We start from the raw sequence: 18,082 nt of genomic DNA, 5'->3' as shown, positions 1-18,082 counted from the left end.
GCTACCACGCCCAGCTAATTTTCTGTAGAGATGGAGTTTTGTCATGCTGTCCTGATGTCTGCAAGTACCAATCTCCACTGTACGGCTGAGGAATCAGAATATGACTGAGATACAGCTGATTTAGAGGAGGTAATTGCAAAATGAGCCTAAAACATCTCACTGAACCAGAAAGAAAGTACATAAAGACTATGAGGACATGTCAAAAGGCCACAGGCACAACTTGAAGGGGATTCCACTAATCAAATATGGGACAATTTGATCATCAAAATAAAATAATGTTGGATTACAGGCCCACTGAATAGAAAAATGAAACAATGAAGTTGGGCCCAATAGCTATAATCTCAGCTACTCAGGAGGCTGAGGCAGGAGGATCACTTCAGCCCAGGAGTTTGTATTCCACCAGGGCGACATGGCAAGATCCCATTTCCTGAAACAAAAACAAAAACAAAAACAAAAAAAAAGAAAGAAGAAAACCATGAGTCCATAAAAACAAAGATAAACAAATAATTCAACAATGGGAGGAAGAGAAATCTTTTTCTTACTGTAGAATGTCAACGAATGTAATAAAATTAGAAAGACCACCATTCAGCAATCATCAATAGAAATAATTAAGTAATAATTCAACCAAGAAAAGTCAACAATGCTAAAGCTAGTGGATGAAAAGTGTGATGAGGAATGAGTTACTTAGTTTCAACACACCATCTCCAAAAAATAATCATTTCCACTCATTTTTCAAAGGAAAAAAAAAAGTACCCTTTTTAGTGTAGAAACCCAGCAGACAAAAAAAAAAAAAGCTTAGTCAAGTGATCCATGTTAAGATCATCAGTAATAGGTAAATTAAAATCATGTACCTAACTAGCCTGACTTCAATTTTTAAAAATTAAAAAAAATGTGCCAACTGGTAAGATAACACTGAGAAGAATACCACATCACCTCTGTGATATTGCTGCCAAAAATTGATAACCTGAATTGATTCACAGGGAAGCATCAGACAAATCCCAAATGAGAAACAGTCTAAGAATTAACTGCTCTGTAAACCTCAAAACTGTCGAAATCATGAAAGTCAAGGAAACGTTATGGCTGTTCTGGATTGCAATACATCAAAAAGACACAACAACTAAATGCAAATTATAATCCTGATTGAATTATTTTCCTAAAATGAGCATTATTGGGACTACTGGCAAAACTTGAATGGGTTCTGTGGATTAGATGACATAATTCTATCAATGCTAACCTCCTCATTTTGACAGTTGGATTCTGGATATGTAGGAAAATGTCCTTATTGATAGCAATTACAAACTAAAACGTTGTGGGGTGATGGGACCTCATGTTAGCAAGTTACTCTCAATCAAAACAAATTTCTTTATACTGGTTTTGCAACTTCTGGAACTTAAAATAATTTCAGAAGAAAAAAATTGTAAAAACAAAAACAAAGTGAAAAAAAATCTATTCTTCTCCAGTCTTATCAAGAAGCATCTCTATTTTTCCAATTGCTCAAAACAAAAATTTTGAGATAGGCTTGACCCCTCTCATGCTCTCACCTTATATTCCAATCCATTAGCAAATCCCATTAGCTTTTCTTTAAAAATATATTTCACTATTCCAAACCATAATCCTCTCTTGCATGGATTACTGAAATAGTTTCATATCTGATCAACTTGATTTTACTCCAAACTCTAATATAACTCATTTTCTATACAACAATAAGGATCATCCTTTTAAAAAGTAAGTCAGAGAATGTTAATGCTGTCTCTCTGTCAGAAAGTACTGGTAGTTTCTCTACTTCGAATAAATTCCAAAGTCCTTGCCATGGCTTACTTCATACAGACTTCCCTACTTCTGGTTTTTTTGTTTTTTTTTTCTTTTTTAAGACAGGGTCTTGCTTTGTCACCCAGGTTAGAGTGCAGTGGCACAATCATGGCTCACTGCAGCCTTGACCTCCTGGGCTCAAGTGATACTCCCACCTCAGCCGCCCAAGTAGCTGGTACAATAGGTATGCACCACCATGCCCAGCTAATTTTTGTATTTTCTGTAGAGACAGGGTTTTGCTATGTTGCCCAGGCTGGTCTTGAACTTCTGAGCACAAGCAACCCACCTGCCTTGGCCTCCTAAAGTGCTGCGATTACAGCCGTGAGCCACCATGCCCAGCCAACTTCCCTACTTTTGATGTTATATTCTACTACAGTAAAGGTTATATACAGAACACTGCTACTTCCGCCAAGACTAACACAATGGATGACCCCATCCCCACCACTGCAAAAAATAAAAAAGAAAAGAAAAGAAAAAGAAGGCTGTTTAAATACCGGTAGGCTAAAAACATAAATATCCATTACAGCTTCCATGGCAATACACTCTCACGAGTCTCCATTCTTCACCCCACTTCCCACATCTCACCTGAGTCTGCTTCAGAATCTCTTCTTCCTTGCCTGGCTATTAAATGTCAGTGTCATTTGAAGTTTCATTCTTGCACTACTACTCTTTTCATTCTATTGAGTCTCTTGAAGAAACATCACCTATAAACTAACCCTCAAATCTGTATCTCCAATCTAGACAGAGCTAAGCTTCAAATTCCAAATTATATAAAACTAGTTGTTAGATATTTTAATCCTTGGCCACATGCTTAGGATGGCAAAGCAGTAAGTTAAAAAAGAGTGCATGATGACTACTTTGAGTCTTCAGAATGATTATATGATAAAAGTAAATCCCTTATTTGGTAACCCCTTGTATTTATTATGCATAGCCAAATATACTTCCTGATTTAGTGAGATACTGAGATGAGGCTCTGGCAATGACTCCCTGATTTTATCTCTTTCATATATAAGATTTCATCATGATTGTCAGACTGTCAGACTGGAAAACCTCAAAATTCACAGGACACTGGGTAGTGTACTCAGAAGAGTGCAGTCTCAAAAGTAGAGCAAAATTATGCTAAACTAAATGCTATCCTGGTTCTACCTAATGAAACTTAAGAGCAAGATGAAAAGGATCTGTTTCCAAGTAATTTAACTGCTTCCCAAAACATGTAAGAATGCAAAAATGTCCAGTGCCCAACAAGGTAGAATTCATAATATATGGTATTGAATCAAAAAGTAGCAAATATGAAGAGAGGTAGGAAAATGTGAGCCAGTCAACTAATAACAGACCCAGATATGACACAAATGATAGAATTAGTACAGCTGTCACAGCTATATTCCATATGTTCAAGCAGATAGAGGGAAGATGCTAAGTGGAGGCATGGAAGATGTTTTTTAAATGAAATTTTTACAGATAAAAAATACAATGCCTAAGATGAAAATTACACTGAATGAAATAAACAACAGTAAATCAGACATTGGAGAAAAAGATTAGTAAACACAATAATGATGACAAAAAATAAAACCGATAAACAACTACAAAAAGTGAACAGAGCATAAGCAGACACTAAGACAAACTGAAAGGAGCCTAATATACATTCAACTGAAGTCCCCAAATGACAGCAGGGCAAGATAGAATGTATACTTGAAGAAATGCCATAACTGTTTGGAATTTGACAGAAACTATAACCCCATAGATCCAAAACTCTTTATGAACCCAAGGCACAAAAAACTTGAAAATCACTTTACCAAGGTGCATCACAAACTGCTTAAAAGACACATTATACACACAGAAATAGCAATAGGATGACAGCAAACTTTCTCATCAGGAATAATGCAAACCAGAAGGCAGAAAACATCATCATTAAAGTAAAGGTATAGCTCAGATATTGCAGGTTCAGTTACAGATGATGGCAATAAGGCAAACATCATAATAAAGTGAATTTTTTTGTTTCCCAATGCATATAAAAGTTATGTTTACAATGTGTAGTCTAGTAAGTGTGCAATGGCATTATGTCTAAAAAACAATGTACATATCTTAATTAAAAATTATTTATTGGTAAAAGAATGTTAAAGGACATCTGAGCCTTCAGAGTTGTAATCTTTCTGCCACTGGAGGGCCTCCATGTTGATGGCTCCTGATTGATAAGGGTGGTGGTGGTTGCTGAAGGTTGGGGTGACGAGGGCAATTTCTTAAAAAAGACAACAGTTTTATTTAGTTTAAAACAAACAGTAAGTTTGCCATTTCAATTGACTCTTCCTTTCATGAAAAATTTTACTCTAGCATTCGATGCTGTTTGATAAAATTTTACCCACCATAGAACTTTTTTCAAAATTGGAATCAAGCTTCCCAAACCCTTCATCGACTGAGTTGCTTATTGCTGCTTTACCAGTAAGTTTATGTAACATTCTAAATCTTTTGTTGTCATTTCAACAATGTTCGCAGCATCTTCACCAGGAGTAGATTCCATCTCAAGAAGCCACTTTGTTTGCTTATCCATAATAAGCAACCTCTCATCCATCCAAGTTTTATGAGATTGCAGCAATTCAGTCACATCTTCAGGCTCCACTTGTAATTCTAGTTCTCTTGCTATTTCCATCAAATCTGTAGTTACCTCCTCCTCTGAAGTCTTGAACCCCCCTTCAAAGTTGTCCATCAGGGCTGGAATGAGCTTCTTTCAAACTCCTGTTAATGTTGATTTTTTTACCTCCTCCTATGAATCACCAATGTTCTTAATGGCACCTAGAATGATGAATCCTTTCCAGAAGGTTTTCAATTTACTTTGTTCCAAATGATCAGAAGAATCTGATCACTGTCTATGGCAGCTATAGCCTTACAAAATCCATTTCTTTTTCTTTTTTTAGTTTCGCAGTGCATATAAAGTTATGTTTACAATATACTGTAGTCTACTAAGTGTGCAATGACATTATGGCTAAAAAATATATATACTTTAATTTAAAAATTATTTATTGCTAAAAAAATGCTTAAAAACATGTGAGCCTGGCTTAGGCTAATTTTTTATTAGCCTAATTTTTTATTTTTATTTTTAAAGACAGTGTATCACTGTTGCTCAGGCTGGTTGCAAACTCTTGGCTTCAGGTGATCCTCCCACTTTGGCCTCCCAAAGTGTTGGGATTACAGGCATGTAATTTTTCAATTATGGTGCTGGGAAAATTGGACTATCATATGCAGAAGAATGAAACTGAATCATTATGTCTCACTGTATACAAAAATCAACTCCAGGTGGATTAAGGACCTAAATGTAAGATGTGAAATTATCAAATTATGAAAAGAAAACTAGAGAAAACTCTTTTGGACACTGGTCAAGGCAAAGAATTTGTGACTAAAACCTCAAAAGCACAGGCAACAAAAACAAAAATAGACAGACGGGACTTAGTTGAACTAAAAAGCTTCTACACAAAAGAAATAATCAACAGAGTAAACAGACAACCCACAGAGTGGGAGAAAATATCTGCAAACTATACATCCAATGGGGACTAATATCCAGAATCTACAAGGAATTCAGACAACTTCACACACACAAAAATAAAATAATCATCCCATTAAAACATGGGCAAAGGACATGAACAGACATTTTTCAAAAGAAGTTTGACAAAAGAACGGCAAGATCTTTAAAAAACTAGAAAAGAATGCTAAGAGAAATCAAAGATCTATACATTGAACAAAATGCCATGTTCATGGACCAGAAGACTCATTGTTGTTACAAAATTCAATGAAATCTTAAATATCCTGGCAGGCAATACTGTGAAAACTGAAAAGCTGATTGTAAAATTTACATTGACAGTCTGGGCAACATAGCAAGAACTCATACCTACAAAAAAATTAAAATTAAAATATCAGCTGGGCATGGTGCCATGTTCCCGTAGTCCCAACTACTAAGGAAGCTGAAGCAGGAGGATCCCTGAGCCCAGGAGTTCGAGGCTGCAGTGAGCAATGATCATGCCACTGCACTCCAGCCTGGGCAAGGGAGGGAGACCCTGTTGAATACAGAAGAATACAACAGAACAGAATAGGAAATGTGAAAGACCTAGAAATTCTAAAACAAGTTTGAAAAAGAAGAAAGAGAACTTAAATTATGTAACTTCAAGACTTATTACAAAGCTATAATAATCAAGACAGTGTGTTATTGGCATCAGGTAGATAAATGGTTAATGAAACAGATTATCTAGAAGCAGACCCATATATACATGGCCAGTTAATTTTTTTAAAGGGCTAAGGCTATTCAATGGGGGAAAAGGATAATCTTTTCTATACATTGTGGTACAACAGCTGGATACCTCAGCTCTCACCTCATAACAGACAAAAACTAACTCAGAATAGATCATAAACCTACATATAAGGACTAAAACCATAAAACTTGTAGAAAAAAATTATGGTGACCATGACTTTGGCAAAGATTTCTTTGCATTTTTTAATGGTGTCTTTTGAAGAGCAATAGTACATATCTTAAAAGAAAAAAATGCATTGAACTTCAAAAATTAAAAATGTTTACCCTTCAAAAAACACCATTAAAAATAAAAACACAAGCCACAGACTAGGAGAAAAAATGTACTAAACACATACCTGACAAAATATTTGTATCTAGAATATCTAAAGTACTCTTACAACCCAACAAAAAAAGACAAACATAAGATTAGGACATACACTTCACCAAAAAGACATTAAGGATGGCAAATAAAGCCATGCTCAATAAGATAAGCTGCTCAATATCATTAGTCGTCATGGAAATGCAAATCAAAACTACAAGATTACAAAAGACTAGCCATCCAAAGTGTTGGCAAGGATACCGTGCAACTAAAATGCTCATGCACTACTGTTGAGAATGTCAAATGGTACAACCGCTTTGGAAAACAGTTTGGCAGTTTCTTACAAAACTAAACATACTCTTACCATATGAACCAGTAATCATGCTTTATATTTACCCAAATGAGTCAAAAACTTACATCTACACAAAAACCTACGCATGAATTTTATTAGCAGCTTTATTCATAATGGCCAAAACTTGGAAGCAAGGTGTTCTTAAGAAAGTGAGCAGATAAATAAAGTGTGGCATATCCATACGACAGAATATTAAGATCAAGTCACAGAAAAGTCATGAAGGAATCTTTAATGCTTATTACTAAGTGAAGGAAGCCAATCTGAGGCTGGGCACAGTAGCTGACACCTGTAATCTCAGCATTTTGGGAGGCCGAGGCAGGCAGATCACCTGAGGTCAGGAGTTTGAAACCAGCCTGGCCAATATGGCAAAACCCGTCTCTACTAAAAATACAAAAATTAGCCGGGCATGGTGGTGCATGCTTGTAGTCCCTGCTACTTGACTGGCTGAGGCAGGAGAATCGCTTGAACCTGGAAGGCAGAGGTTGCAGTGAGCCAAGATTCCACCACTGCACTCCAGCCTGTCTCCAAAAAAATAAAAATAAAAAAAAAGACTAGATACTACTGATTCCAACTATGTAACACTTCAGAAAAGGCAAAACTATGGAGACAGTAAAAAGATCAGTGGCTGCCAGGCAGGCATTCAGGAGGAGGGGAGCAGGGATGAACAGGTGGACCACAGAGGATTTTTAGGGCAGTGAAATCATTCTGTATGATACTGTAATAGCAGATACACATCACTATACTATACAACACTATATCTGTCAAAACCCCCAGAATATACTACAGAGTTAATTCTAATGTAAATTATGGACTTTAGTTTACAATAATGCCTCATTATTTGCTCATCACCCATAACAAAGGTACGACACTAACACAAGATGTTAATAACAGGGGAAACCAGGAGGGGAGTTAAGAGGATGAGAATATATATGGGAACTCCCTGCTTTCCACTCAATTTTTCTATAAACCTAAAACTGCTCAAAAAAATAAACTTCCCTCCTTTTCACCTTCAAAAAGTGAAAGAAACAAAGTGAGATTTGAAAAGACATCTCATCAACATCTGAAATGTTGGCAAGGATGTTGTACAACTAAAACATCATACATTGCATTGATGAGAGTGTCAAGTGGTACAATCACTTCAGAAATGTTTGGCAATTTTTTACAAAGGTAAACATACACCTACTGACATGGTTTAAATCTGTGTCTCCACCCAAATCTCATGTTGAAATGTAAGCCCCAATGCTGCAGCCTGGTGGGAGGTGACTGAATCATGAGGGTGGTTTCTAATGGTTTAGCACCATCCCTCTAGTGCTGTTCTCCTGATGGTGTTCTTGAGATCTGGACGTTTAAAAGTGTGTGGCACCTCCCCCGTCTCTCTCTTCCTCCTGCTCTGGCCATGTGAAGTGCTGGCTCCCCCTTCGCCTTCTGCCATGATTTTAAGTTTCCTGAGGCCGCCTCAGAAGCTGAGCAGGTGTCAAAATCATGCTTCCTATAAAACCTGCAGAACTGTGAGCCAATTAAACCTCTTTATAAATTATCTAGTCTTGGGTGTTTCTTTATAGCAGTGCAAGAATGGACTAATACACCTACCATATGACCCACCCATTCAATGCCTAGGTATTTACTCAAGAAAAATGAAAGCATATGTCCACATGAACATACTTGTACACAAATGTTCTTAGCAGATTTGTAATAGCCCAAAAGTGGAAACCTAAATGTCCATCACCAGGTAAATGGTTAAACAAATTGTGGTACAGCCATACAGTAGAATAAATAATATTCAGCAATAAACAGAAATAAACTATTGATACATGCAATAATATGAATGAATCTCAAAATAATTATGCTGAGTTAAAGAAGCTAGACTCTTCCCCACTTCAAAACAGTACACACATACGCTGCATGACCCCATTTATATACAATTCTAGAAAAGGTAAACTAATATCTATGGTGACAGAAAGCAGATCACTGGTTTAAAAAAAAAAAAAAAAGCAAGTCATTGGTTATCTAGGAACAACGGATAGAGGCAAGACAGTGATGAATTACAAAAGAGCCTGAACAAACTTTCAGAGATGATGAATATGTTCACTATCTTATTTATAACTACCAAAACTAGGGGTGACAGTTTGACAGTTATACACATGTCAAAATTTACCATAATTATATACTTCAAATGTGCAGTTTATTGTATGTTAATTATCTCAAGTTATTTTACAAAATTATTCTTTAATGCTACTAGCTCTGCAACTCTGATCATTGATTTTAGGCCAATTTATGAATCACACCACAAATCTCATTACTCTGCAGACATCTTTGCTTTTGATTTTTAAAAAAGATATTAAACTGGTGATTCCTTTGTTTGCCAGACTGTAAATGAACTGAGTTTTTAAAAAATAAAGTCAAATCTGTCATCATTGGTTACATATATCCTAATTGCAAGTATTCAAAAATTCTGAAGATAATTTCAAAGAAGTATTTCCCACATAACACTGGTCACCTCTGAGAAAAATTGGGTGGCTGCAGGTAAAAGGAAGAGAGGAGAGGGTTCTGAGACCTTTCACTGTGTATCTTTTCAAACATTTTGAACTTTCTACCCTATTATTTACTCAAAACCATATAAAATTCAAATTTAGGCAGGGTATGGTGGCTCAAGCCCGTAATCCCAGCACTTTGGGAGGCAAAGGTGGGCAGATCACGAGGTCAGGAGATCGAGACCATCCTGGCTAACACAGTAAAACCCCGCCTCTACTAAAAATACAAAAAATTAGCTGGGCATGGTGGCGGGTGCCTGTAGTCCCAGCTATTCGGGAGGCTGAGGCAGGAGAATTGCCTGAACCCAGGAGGCAGAGGTTGCAGTGGGTGGAGATCGCACCACTGCACTCCAGCCTGGGGGACAGAGCAAGACTCTGTCTCAAAAAAAAAAAAAAAAAAATCAAACTTAAAGGGAATTTTACAAGTGTTCTCCCAACATTTTAAGTAATAAGAGCAACAATATAGAGCCTCCTAGAATGAATAAAAGAAATAATACTTCCATAGATGCAATAAATTTGGTTGTTTTAATAACTTAATAGTCATACCACATATGTAATCTCAAATTGTTTGAATGATCACACTCCAATAAAGTGGCAGTCATTTGTAAACACGCCTGCACATCCTCAGAAAGGCAAAGAAAAATCTAATTTTCATCTAGTGGTCCCTGTGGTCCTAGTAATTATCACATTTGGGATGTATTTGCTTCCTTTCTCTTATCGAGTTTTAAAAGGTCTTTTAGTTGATAAAATGTTTTATCATTTCTTGAATTAATATTTCAAAAGAATGTGTAGTTTATTTGGCAAATAAATTTGAGTTTTTAATATTTCCTTAGGACACAAAGTATTGTTGTAGAATGTTTTAGAGTCACACAGGGACCTGGGTTCAAAACCTAGCGGTAGTCATAGGTGACTCTCGACTATTACAAACCCATGTCCTTGTTTATGAAATGAAAATAGAAGAGACTATATGACAGGTTTGCTTTAAGTGCTGAATAAGATAATATATAACACCTAACACAAACACCTGACACCGTATTTAACAGATGTCAGTTCTCTTCCTCCGAACAGCTCAGTGTTAAAGGCAATATTCAACTCTAAGCAGCAAATTGATTTTTCTCCTTTTTAAGGTATTACTCAGACAACATATTTGTAATTTTTAACAGATCCCTTCTTACTCATCCATACTTTCTCTCTCAATGGGTCATGTTACGTACAAAAATAAAGACAGCAAGGAGAGCTCAGATGGTGGAACCAGACTGCTTGGGACTGAAATCGGCATTTGCCACTTACCAGGTGTGTGACCGCAGGCAAATGACTTTTTCTTTGCCTTGATTTCCTTACTTGTAATATGGAGATTTATGGCATAATAGTATCTCAAGATTGCTATGGAAGTTAAACGTTTAAGTTAATGGAAAGTGCTTAGAAACAGGCCGGCATATAGTATTAATTACGCAAACGTTTGCTAAACAAAATTGAGTTGATACACACTTTGGGGTTTCCCCCACCCCACTTAGTTCCCAATACTGAGAATGCGAAGGAATTTGTTTTAAATGTTTACAAATGTTTACAAATCTTAATTTTTTCTATATTAGATTATTTTAAAGAGGAAAGAAGGTAGCTCTTAGAGCAAATTTAGACTTTAAAAAAAATTCTCAATCTGTACCCTGACTGTTGTCCCTGATACTGTTATCAGGCACTAGAAAAAAAGCAACAACCATAATTGGTTTACCAAAAACATCACTTAACTGTTTATGGACGATAATTAGCAATAACGGCTCTCAGTGCCATGTTTCTTCTGTAAAAATGGAGACAAGTGTATCTACTTTATATGATTGTTACAAACATTTAATATTATTTGTAAAGCACTTAGAACAACACCAGAGCAGAGTGAACATTTAAAAAATAGCTAACATTTATTAGGTTCAGGATTTGAGCCCAATCCTGGGCAGAATCCACTTCTCCACACTACAGTTGGCCCTCCCTATCTGCATATTCCGCATGTGTGGATTCAACCAACTGGAGATCGAAAACAAATTTAATTTAAAATAATGCAACAATAAAAAAACACAAAAAATGCCATGTAACAATAATTTACACAGCACTTACACTGTGTTAGGTATCACAAGTAATCAAGAGACAATTTAAAGTATACGGAAGGATGTGTGTAGGTTGCATTCAAATACTACTCCATTTTATATGAGAGATGTTGAGCATCTGGGGATTTTGGTATCTGTGGGAGTCGAGGTTCTGGAACCAATCCCCCGCAGATACCAAGGGATGACTGTGTATTACACTGCCTCTCATTGTTTGTTTATTTTTTTCAACCAACATTTAACATATGCTTACTGTGTGCCAATATGCTCTCCTCACCAATCTTGATTTTAAAAATGATAAAATGCTAACATCCTCTAAAAATTAAAAATCCTTCCAGAGTAAGCAGAATTTATACCTTAATACTTTATCAATATAATAAAACCATGACCAAGGCTTCAGTCAAAATCAGTTCATATTGAACAAAATATTAATATTTTGCAGATGGGAGTTTAACACTTTCTATTGCAAAACTCCCCAATGATATCAAACACAGTACTTCTCAGTCAGAATTCTGAAGTCAACACGTTGTCTGAACCTCAAACTCCAACACAAAAACCCAAGACTAGCCAATTCTCTTCAAATCAATTCCTGTAATCCTCTTCATTCCATGCTTTGTAAAAATGTTATTTGTGTAGCTGGCTGTCTTCATTATACAGGACCTTTTTAAATGTATTTACTTATTTATTTTAGAGATAGTCTCACTCTGTCACCTAGCCTGGCTCAAGCAATCCTCCTACCTCAGCCTCCTGAGTAGCTAGGACTACAGGCACACACCACCATGCCTGGCTAATTTTTCAATTTTTAGTAGAAATGGGGTCTTGCTATGTTTCCCAGGCTGGTCTTGAACCCCTGGCCTCAAGTGATCCTCCTGCCTCAGCCTTCAAAGTACTGGGATTATAGGCAAGACCCACCGAGCCCGGCCAGGAAACACTACTTAGGTATCTTTCTATCTCCCACAGCACCTAACAGTACTTTGCACATAGCTAGCCTATTACCAAACATCTTAAATAAATCGCAAATTTGACTCTCCTTACAACCATAACATAATATAGCACACATATGTTTCAGTCAATCTAACCTATCTGCTTTTCTCAAAGGACTTGCTATTAATAGAGCCCCCTTCCTGGTCCTTGATTTCTGCTCATCCCTTGAATACCCATCTCCCCACCCCTCTTTAGTAAATCTTACTACTAATTTGCATCTCAAAACAATTTACCCAGGAAACCATTCGGATAACCAAAAGAAGCAAATACATAATCAAAAAAAGCAAAGAGTAGGAGTCAACAGGTTCTGAGCTATCTATGAAGTGTTCCATGTCCCTTATTGATAGCTACTTTTTGTCTCTGTGCTGTCTGAAATGCTTCCTTTTTTCTACTTGTCCAAACCATCTTTTAAGGGCCCAGCTTAAGCCCTCCCTGTCCTCTTCACCTGGTCATCTTTCCATGTATAAATGATAATGGAAAAGAATTATCGTCTGTGGACTGTCAGACGATGTGCTAGGCATTTCACATACATTACCACCTAACCCTGGCTACACTGGAATGACAGCACTTGCCATCTCTCCATTCATCACACAGTCACCTTTCTGAAAGGATATTACCTCATAGAACAGTTTCCTAACTATTCCATATTTCTACATGTGCTCTCTGCCACTAGACTACAATAACCTCAAATATAGGAATTATGTCTTCTACTTTATTCTGCACTCATCTTCTTTTCCCTCCACCTTTCCCTTCATCTTTAAAAATATACCCCTCCTATTTCTCAATCTCTTCTCATTACCACTGCAATGACAACTAATAAAAGCTACTATTGACCAGGCGCAGTGGCTCACGCCTGTAATCCTAGCACTGTGGAAGGCCAAGGCAGGCAGATCACCTAAGGTCAGGAGTTTGAGACCAGTCTGGCCAACATGGCGAAACCCTGTCTCCACTAAAACTACAAAAATTAGCCGGGCGTGGTGGCACGTGCCTGTAATCCCTGCTACTTGGGAGGCTGAGGCTTGAGCCCAGGAGGCAGAGGTTGCAGTGAGCCGAGATCGTGCCATTGCACTCCAGCCCGGGCGACAGAGTGAGACTCTGCCTGGAAAAAAAAAAAAAAAAAAAAGCTACTATTTATAATGGCTTGCACTGAGCAGACACTTTAAGTGTTTTACATTTCATTTAATCCTTACAACAATCCCATAAGGTAGCTATCATTTCCCTGTTTCACAGAGGAGGAAGTGGGCTTAGAGAGCTTAAGCAACTTGCTCTCTCACATTTGTATGAGCCTTGATCTATAAAACATCACTGGACTCCCACAACCTTAACATCCCCCACTGTTTTTTTTATCCTTCACTGCTGTGGCAGTTTACACTGTGTCAACCTGGTTACACCCAAACTACATTTCCCAGAATCCTCTTTCCATAGGGTAGGTGGCCCAAAGAGCAAAAGACTTTCTGAAGAGTATGGTTAGAAAGAGCTGCAGTTGCCAGCCGACTGCGCCATGTCTCAGCTCTTCTCTGCTCTGTATACAGATCCTCTTCTTGACTGCCAACCCTGCTGACCAAACAGCAACCCCAGGTTCACCACCAAAAGCTTGACTGAGGACCACAAAAGAGGCAGCTATGCAGAGGTGACAACTCTCCACAGACTTTTCACCAGCTCCAATATGTGGTCCCACTCCAGCAGCTAGGCATACCTGGCTTCTCAGATTCACCTGTAAACGCTGAGTTGACCACTGCACAACTGCTTCAAAGAGGCTGAATAGTAGCTTTTCTCTGACCTGCCCTACAGACTCTAACTTCTGGAGTTTCTCCCACAGCTGTATGAAGTCCTATTCCTTTCCTAAATCCCTTATACCATAATATCATAGTAGCTCTGTTTTCTTGATTGAGCCCTTAAATGATTCAAGTACGCAAGCTTCCTCCCAATCTACTGACCAAGAAATCTCTGCAGCTTTCCCTCTGAGATCTTCTTGCATATATAACAAAATCTACATCATTTGGTCTCCAATTTGACTGCTTCCAAACAAACCTTGTTTTATCAGTTCTGCACTGTCCTTCTTTGCTTCCAAGGAACAAGTAACCCTCATTCCAAAAAAGTCGTATCTCACTACTTGATCCTCCCATTTGCAAAAAGCAATATTTAATGGAGAGAATACTAGAGTGGGTATCAGATTAACAAACGTCAATACTAATTTATTAACTAAGAACAAGATTAGCTAAAAACACTCCAGGGTTAGCCAGCTGTGGTCATGTATGCCTGCAGCCCCAGCTACTCAGGAGGCTGAGGTGCGAGGATCCCTTGAGCCCAGGAGTTTGAGTCCAGCCTGGGCAACATACAAAAACCCTATCTCTGGGGGGGAAAAAAACAAAAACAAAAACCAACAAAACAAAACAAAAAGAATACTTAGAGGATATGTGTATGCTTTAGTTAGAGATGTGAAGATGGAGAAAGGAAGAACAAGAAATAAAAAATTCTGAGAAGAAAAATATTTCGTGATGTATAGTTTGTCCCAAAATGTGTTTTTCCCCCCATTTGAAGTAAGGAAGCTTCACTTTTCTATGTAATCATTTTGGGCTTATCCAAGTGTCTCCTTGAATTATTTTTCGGTTGCTACTGGGCACAAAGGAAGACTGTATGTACAATTTTTCCAATACTTTTTTTTGCTTCCCAAAAAGATCTTCACCTCACTCCCTACCTTTTTGGCTAACGTATTTCCAAAAATGTATTTTATTAGTTTTGGTTCTCCACTCATAACATGAGAATAATTCTGTTCTCTGTTATTTTCTAGGGCTCAATGCTTACTATTCTGGAGTTCATTACTAAGCTGTCCCACAGGTGATTCTGATTCCTATCTTATTCACTCTTTCAACAAGTATTTACTGAGAGCCTACTATAAATCAAGCACAGGTCAATGCAAACCTTCTGGCTATAAAATACCTTTAAGTAAGAGATCTCATTTGGATCAACTAATCACATTGAACAGAGCTACTTAACTTCCTTCCAAATGCTGTCTTGTAACAAATGTTCTCCAGACTGCTGCCATGTTAACAACCTTCTAAGCAAGGACACGTTTAAGTCTCTTCTGCCTCTTTACCATTTTCTGGTAAGTTGTAGACTTCACAGAATCACAGGTACACAGGTCCTTAAGAGGCAGCAAGTCCGAGGGTAGCGTCACTTTTACAAACTCAGAAATCCTGAAGTCACTCTGCAGATTTAAGACTAACTCACGCTGCCTACCTACCATCAACTATTGAACAGAATAGAATGTGGTTTGTGATACTCCCTTCAGAAAAACTCTAGGCAAGAAATCCCTCAGGCACATCCCTGTGTAAACTTTCCAACTCTAAAAGCAATTATCCAAAACCCCCTTGACTGGCTGGGCGCGGTGGCTCACGCCTGTAATCTCAGCACTTTGGGAGGCCAAGGCGGGTGGATCACTCGAGGTCAGGAGTTTGAGACCAGCCTAGCCAACATGGTGAAACCCCATCTCTACTAAAAATACAAAAATTAGCCAAGCGTGGTGGTGCATGCCTGTAATCCCAGCTACTCGGGAGGCTGAGGTGGGAGAATTGCTTGAATCCAGGAGGTGGAGGTTGCAGTGAGCTGAGATTGTGCCGCTGCACTCCAGCCTGGTGACAAAGCGAGACTGTGTCCCCAAAAAAAAAAAAAACCCTTGACTGTGGGATATAATTCTTGTGAAGTGAATTAATATACATTACATGATCTCAGAACACATAACTAATCTACCCTTTCTCAAATCACAGGGCAAGATTATATATGAAGAGACATAACAGCTTGGGGATGAAGTCAAAAGAATGCAGCCATGTACTGATCACAGACTGGTTGGATTAATGTCACATCATCTCTAAAAGTAGATTTTTATCAATCTAAGGCTGAGCAACCCTCTACTTCTCTTGTTTCCTTATAGTATCTGAGCAACTAAGAAGTTCTGTAAATACTGTCTATGTATATTATACAATAAGATATTATTAACTTTAAAAAGGAGTTAACAGGTTACTTTAAAATGCCTAATCAGAATATACATTAAAGCCATCATATGAAACATAATATTGATCTATCTCTCCTTAAAATGAATCAGGAGACATGAGGTCTCATTTCCCTATCACATTAGAATAAAATACTTTGGATTAAAACTCCAGGCAGGGCACTGTGGCTCACACCCATAATCCCAGCACTTTGGGAGGCTGAGGCAGGCATATTACCTGAGGTCAGGAGTTCGAGACCAGCGTGGCCAACATGGTGAAACCCTATCTCCACTAGCAATGCAAAAATTAGCCAGGCGTGGTGGCACATGCCTGTAATCCCAGCTACTCGGGAGGTTGAGGCACGAGAATGGCTTGAACGCAGGAGGCGGAGGTTGTGGTGAGCCAAGATCACACCACTGCACTCCAGCCTGGGTGACAAAGTGAGACTCCATCTCAAAACAAAACCTCCATAACACCATTAAAATGTAACAAAGCGAGTCAAACTTACAGTAATTAGAAACTCTCAAATAATGATAATGAAACACATCTAAACATGTCTAAGTCACAAATCTAAAATAAAATATGACTTAGGAGCATCCAACTACAGTTATCCCTCAGTATCCACAAGGGATTTGTCTCAGGACCCCATAGATACCAAAATCTGCAAATGCTCAAGTCTCTCATACAAAATGGCAAGTATTGGCTGGGCATGGTGGCTCACGCCTGTAATCCCAGTACTCTGGGAGGCCGAGGTGGGTGGACCACTTGAGGTCAGCAGTTTGAGACCAGCCTGGCCAACATGGTGAAGCCCTGTCTCTACTACAAATAGGAAAATTAACCTGGTGTGGTGGTGTGCACCTGTAGTCCCAGGTACTTGGGAGGCTGAGGCACAAGAATCACTTGAACCCAGGAGGCAGAGGCTGCAGTTAGCTGAGATCACACCACTGCACTCCAGCCTGGGTGACAGAACAAGACCCTGCCTCAAAAAAATAAAAAAAAAAAAGGCGGTCGGGCGTGGTGGCTCACATCTGTAATCCCAGCACTTTGGGAGGCTGAGGCGGGCGGATCACGAGGTCTAGAGTTCGAAACCATCCTGGCCAACATGGTGAAACCCCGTCTCTACTAAAAATACAAAAAATTAGCTGGGTGTGGTGGCGGGCGCCTGTAGTCCCAGCTACTCAGGAGGCTGAGGCAGGAGAATCGCTTGAACCAGGGAGGTAGAGGTTGCAGCGAGCCCAGATCGTGCCATTGCACTCCAGCCTGGCGACAGAATGAGACTCCATCTCAAAAATAAATAAATAAATAAATAAAAATAAAAAGGCAAAGTATTTACATATAAACTATGCACATCCTCCCATATACTTTAAATCATCTCTAGATTATTTTTAATACCTAATACAATATAACTGCCATGTAAATAGTTGTTATAAGGTATTTTTTAAATTTGTATTTTATTTTCTTTTCTTTTTGAGATGAGGTCTTGTGATGTTGCCCAGGTTGGCCTCGACCTCTTGGGCTTAAACAAACCTCCCACCTCAGCCTCCAAAGTAGCTGGCACTACAGGCATTTGCCACTGCGCCTGGCTTGTTGAATTGTGACTAGTATTATTATTCTCAAATATTTTATTTTATTTTTTTGGTGGGGGGGTCAGAGTCTCACTCTGTTGCCCAGGTTGGAGTGCAGTGGCGGAATCTCGGCTCACTGCAACCTCCGACTCCCTGGTTCACACGAT

At 38.4% G+C, this 18,082-nt stretch overlaps 1 protein-coding gene and 1 long non-coding RNA gene across 5 annotated transcripts in view; one reads left to right on the top strand and one right to left on the bottom strand.

The window, feature by feature from the left end:
* LOC112132266 (uncharacterized) overlaps positions 1-16,170 on the top strand; it is a 71,110-nt gene extending 54,940 nt beyond the window's left edge. Inside the window, exons 3-5 of one of the 3 annotated variants that reach the window (XR_008522708.2) lie at positions 10,509-10,577; positions 15,153-15,199; positions 16,129-16,170. This is a non-coding gene — a long non-coding RNA (uncharacterized LOC112132266). Of the gene's footprint in view, positions 1-10,447; positions 10,578-15,152; positions 15,200-16,128 lie in introns of all 3 variants that reach the window. The other 2 variants (XR_008522707.2, XR_008522709.2) reach the window with 2 other exon arrangements.
* The window catches only part of MAP3K2 (mitogen-activated protein kinase kinase kinase 2), an 86,851-nt gene that overhangs the window by 50,487 nt on the left and 18,282 nt on the right, over positions 1-18,082 (bottom strand). The gene's annotated exons all lie outside the window — the stretch shown is intronic.

This window comes from Pongo abelii, chromosome 11, assembly GCF_028885655.2.
Source record: "Pongo abelii isolate AG06213 chromosome 11, NHGRI_mPonAbe1-v2.0_pri, whole genome shotgun sequence".
Lineage (NCBI taxonomy): Eukaryota > Metazoa > Chordata > Mammalia > Primates > Hominidae > Pongo > Pongo abelii.
This window is presented reverse-complemented; position numbering and strand designations above follow the sequence as displayed.